Source organism: Ictidomys tridecemlineatus, chromosome 11 (assembly GCF_052094955.1).
Source record: "Ictidomys tridecemlineatus isolate mIctTri1 chromosome 11, mIctTri1.hap1, whole genome shotgun sequence".
NCBI classification, from domain to species: Eukaryota; Metazoa; Chordata; class Mammalia; order Rodentia; family Sciuridae; genus Ictidomys; species Ictidomys tridecemlineatus.
In genome coordinates this window covers 127,527,830-127,532,553 of record NC_135487.1, presented here as the reverse complement: position 1 = coordinate 127,532,553, position 4,724 = coordinate 127,527,830, and the positions used below count along the sequence as shown (strand labels likewise).

The following is a 4,724-nucleotide window of genomic DNA, read 5'->3' as shown; positions in this document are numbered from 1 at the left end:
GATCCTCCACCTCAGGCAGAGCCCCCTTTCCCACCCCCCAGATGACGGGAGACACCAGGCACCTGCTCCTCCCCACCCATGACCCAGTCCTGGGAACACACTCAGCGCTGCCCTCCTTCCTGTCTACCTCTCGAGTTGGTGTCACTACCAGACACCTCCCACGTGGCCTGCACCTTCAAATCCGTCTTTTGAGAATGCGAGTCCCGTTCCACTGCTCCTCTGCAGAGAACCCTCCTGGCCTCCCAGGCCCAGTGTCAAAGCCACGTCCTTCCTGCAGCTCCACGATCCCCCGTGCCACCCTTCCCCACTCCCGGCACCTGCTCCTTCTGCTCCCTCTGTGCTCGGGGCCCTCTGCAGGCCTGGAAGGCCACCCACCCTCTCCCCACCTTCTTCTCTGCTGGGCCACCAACTCCTCCCCATCCCCAGAGACCCTACGTCACGTCCTCAAGAAAGGCACCCAGGGGCTGGGCCCAGTGGCACACACCTGCAATCCCAGCGACCCGGGAGGCTGAGGCAGGAGGTTAGCAAGGCCCTAAGCAACTTAAAAAGACACGATCTCTAAATTTAAAAAGAGGGGCGGGGGGTATGGCTCAGTGGTCAAGCGGCCCTGGGCTCAATCTCTGGTACCATTAAAAAAAAAAAGAAAAAGGCACCGTGATTCCCCAGCTCACATGAGTGCCCTGGTGCGTGTCACTGTACCTGTACCTTTCTCTCTCGCACCGTCTCAGTGCTAGTGAAACCACGTGTGCTTCCCGTCACAACCCCCCACCCCAACTCCCACTACAGCAGAAACACCAACAGCATCTCCTCCCAGAGACCGGAGCACAGAAGGCTCCCAGATCATGAGGGACGACTGCAGCACAGAGCAGAGCTCGCAGCTGTGAGAGGTGGGGAGGGAGGGGGTCCAGGCAAGAGGATTCCAAGTCCCAGACCATTCTGGGCAACTCAGTGAGGTCCTGCCTCAGAATAAAAAATAAAATGCCTGGGGTTGTAGCTCGGTGGTAGAGTGCTTGCCCCAGCACGCTCGAGGCCTTGCGTTCTAGCATCGGTACTGAGGGAAAAACAAAGGAATGGAAGTCGTGAGGCTTAGGCAGGAAGCCATAACAAGACTCTCATGGCGTAGGGCCTGTGGTTGAAGCTACCTGTGAACTTGAAGCCCTGGGGAGGGTAGGTGAAGTGGAGTGAGAACTCGGGGGGAAAACAGATGCTCGAGGAAACAGCAATTAAATCGTAAATTAAGGAGGACGAGAAAGGATGCTAAAAACCAGGTAGGGCAGGAAAATAGTCGAGCATCAAACGTCAGAAGAAGTGATCCTAAGCATCCTCGAGAGCGGAGAGGTCAAGCCAGACGAGATCTGTAAAACAGCCCCAAGGAATTCACAAACGACACTTGCAAAAGCAGAGTCCCTGCATCTGGTGAGAAAGAGTGAGAGAAACCTGCTGCGGAGAGAGAGGAATCCATGGAAGTTAAGAAAGTGAAGCTAATAGTGTCTTCATGACTCTCAATTTAGAACTTAGTCCCTAAAAAGAGGAGACCTCCTTATGGAGAAGTGAGAGGGAAATGCAAACAGGGTGAATTAGCCATCGCTGCATTACAGATTACCCGAGAACTCGGCGGTCTGGACAACAAGCATTTATTATCAAGCCTTTTTTGGGTCAGGAATGGGGTGTAGCAAGGCTGAGTGGTTCTGTTTCATGGTCTCTCAAGAGTTTACAGGTTCCAGCAAGGCACCGTGGGATAAGCCTGTAATCACAGGGGCTCAGGAGGCTGAGGCAGGAGGGTCACAAGTTCAAAGCCAGACTCAGCAACCTAGCAAGGCCCTAAGCAACTCAGTGAGACCCTGTCTCTAAATAAAATATAAAAAAGGCTGGGGATGTGGCTCAGGGGTTAAGTGCCCCTGAGTTCAATCCTTGGTACAACAACAACAAAAAAAAGGAGTTTACAGGTTCATTTTCTAAGTCTTTTTTTTTTTCCTTCTGTATTTCTATTTGTGTGTCTTCAGGTTAACTCACTTGCTATTAACCCATTTCAATATATTCAGTGATCTTCAAGGGGTCTGACATGTGTGGCTGAAGTCCTAGAGGAAAGAGGGAGGTAGGAACAGAAAAAAAAATTTAATAAAATAATGGCCAAAATTATTCAGAATTTTATAATATAAATTCCCAGAACTGGGAATCTCAATAAACCCCAAGCACAAGAAACATGAAGAAAATTACGAAGCCTTGTTATAATCAAATAGTTCAAAACCAGTGATAAGAAGGAAATCTTCAAAGCAATGAGACATTACATACAGAGGAACAAAGAAAAACATGACAGCAGACTTCCTGTCATAAATAATGCACCAGGGAACGATGGAACAGCATCTTTAAAGTACTGGGGGGAAAACTGTGTACTTTGAATTACAGAATTAAAAAATATCTTTCCATGGGCTGGGGATGTGGCTCAAGCAGTAGCATGCTCACCTGGCATGCACAGGGCACTGGGTTCGATCCTCAGCACCAGTTAAAATAAAAAAATAAAGATTTGTGTCCACTGAAAACTAAAAATATATATTAAATATATATATATATATATATATCTTGAGGCTGGAGATGTGGCTCAAGCGGTAGCACGCTCGCCTGGCATGCGTGCAGCCAGGGTTCGATCCTCAGCACCACATACAAACAGAGATGTTGTGTCCATCAAAAACTAAAAAATAAATATCAAAAAATTATATATCTCTCTCAATATATATATATATATATATATATATATATATATATATATATATTTCCAAAATGAAGGTAAAATACTTTTGCAGATGTACAAAAGCTAAATTAATTTAAACACCAGGAGACTTGAGCTGCCTGTGTTCCTCAAGAACCCCAGATACGTGAGTCCGTACGAAACAATTAAAAACATCAAAGTTGGTATGTAGATGGTTAAGCAGAGAAGGGAAAGTAAATAGAATTATTAAAAATATCCAAATAATGGGCTGGGGTTGTGGCTCAGTGATAGAGCCCTCGCCTAGCACATGTGAGGCCCTGAGTTCCATCCTCAGCACCACATAAAATAGATAAAGATATTGTGTCCTTCTACAACTAAAAATATTAAATACATATATCTCCAAATAATCCAAAAGTATCCCAAAAGTGGGGGAGGGAGTAATAGAGACTAGAAGGGACAAACCAAAAAAATCCTTGATGGTACAGAAACCTTAACACAATCCACCAAGTTGATCTAATGGACACTTATAGAACCCTTCACCCAATAACAGTTTTATTTTCTAGTGCACATAGAAACGCCACCAAGACAGGCCATATTCAAGGTCATCAAACAAGTCTCAAAGAATTTACAAGGATTCAAGTCCCATAAAGTATTTGACCACAGCAGAATCGAATTAAAAATCCATCACAGAAAGATCTCTGCAAAATCCTCAAACACTGAGAAACTAAATAGCACACTTCCAAATAATCTGTACACCAAAGAAGAAAAGAGGCCAGAGAGGAAATAGGAAGTGCTTCTAATTGAATGAAAATTAAAACACGGCAAGTTTACGAGCTGCCACCAAGCAGTACTTGGAGACACATCTGGCTCCAAATGCCTGCACTGAAATGTCTCCCATAAATGACTTCACCTTCCACCCTGAGAAATTAGGTAAAAGGAGAGCGAGTGAAGCCTTAAGTAAACCAAAGAAAGTCGTGTTAGCAAGCTCTCTGTGGTTGTGAAGGAATACCTGAGAATCACAACTTAGAGTCGGAAAGATTTATTTTGGCTCCTGGTTCCAGAGGCTCGGTCCATGGCTGGCGGGCTCCACTTCCCTGCTCGCGGGCTGCGGTGGCAGAACACCGTGGTGGAAGGGTGTGGCAGAGGGCAGCTTCTCCTGGCAGTCAGGAAACAGGCAGAGTGCAGGCAGGGGCCAGGGTCAAGACACACCGTGCAGGGCACGCCCCCATTGACCCCATTTCTCTAGCTGGGCCCCACCTTCTTCAGTTTCCACCACCTCCTGATTAGGCCATCCGATTATGATGCATTAGTCCACTGATGAGACTGGTGTCCCCTGATCCAGTCACTTCCCAAAAGCCCCAGCCCTGAACACGGCTACCCTGGGGACCAAGCCTTCAGTATGCCTTAAAGGGACATCCCAGAGCCATATCATGACAAAAGGAAATAATGTTGGAATCAATAAGATAGAAAAGGAGATAACAAAAAAAAAAAGATGTCTCATCAAAAGCTGCATCTTTAAGAAGATAAACAAAATTGACGTATTGTTAGCCTGGCTGGTCAGAGAAAGAGAAAATGCATTAACATCAGGAACCAAGTGACGTCCCCATAGAGCCTTAGATGATAAAAGGATAATAAAGAACATGATAAACCACTCTCTGCCAATAAGTTTTATAACTTAGAGGAAAGGGATAAATTCCTTGGAAACCTCAAATTCCTGACGCCAGGAGCTCAAGCCAGCCTTGGCAACATGGTGAGACCCCCATCTCAAAAAAATAACCAAAAAACCCCACCAAATTTCAAGAAGAAGTAGATACTACAAGAGACATTAACAGAATTGAATTGTAGTTTTAAAACTTCTCACAAAAACCCAGCCCCAGATGACCTCATTAGCCAATTCTTCATTAGTCAATTCTTTTAAGAAAGAAATAATACCAGTTCTACACAATCCTTTCCAAAAAGTAAAAAAAAAGGAAGACGTATTCCCAGATTATTCAATGAGGCCAACATCATTCTGATG

The 4,724-nt window shown here is 45.4% G+C and overlaps 1 long non-coding RNA gene across 1 annotated transcript; it reads right to left on the bottom strand.

The window, feature by feature from the left end:
- Positions 1–1,617: 1,617 nt before the first annotated feature.
- LOC144367810 (uncharacterized) lies at positions 1,618–4,111 on the bottom strand. Its single transcript, XR_013427294.1, has 2 exons — positions 3,717–4,111; positions 1,618–2,078 (listed from the first exon to the last, which is right to left on the bottom strand). It is a non-coding gene; the product is annotated as an uncharacterized LOC144367810 (long non-coding RNA).
- Between the last annotated feature and the right edge of the window lie 613 nt (positions 4,112–4,724).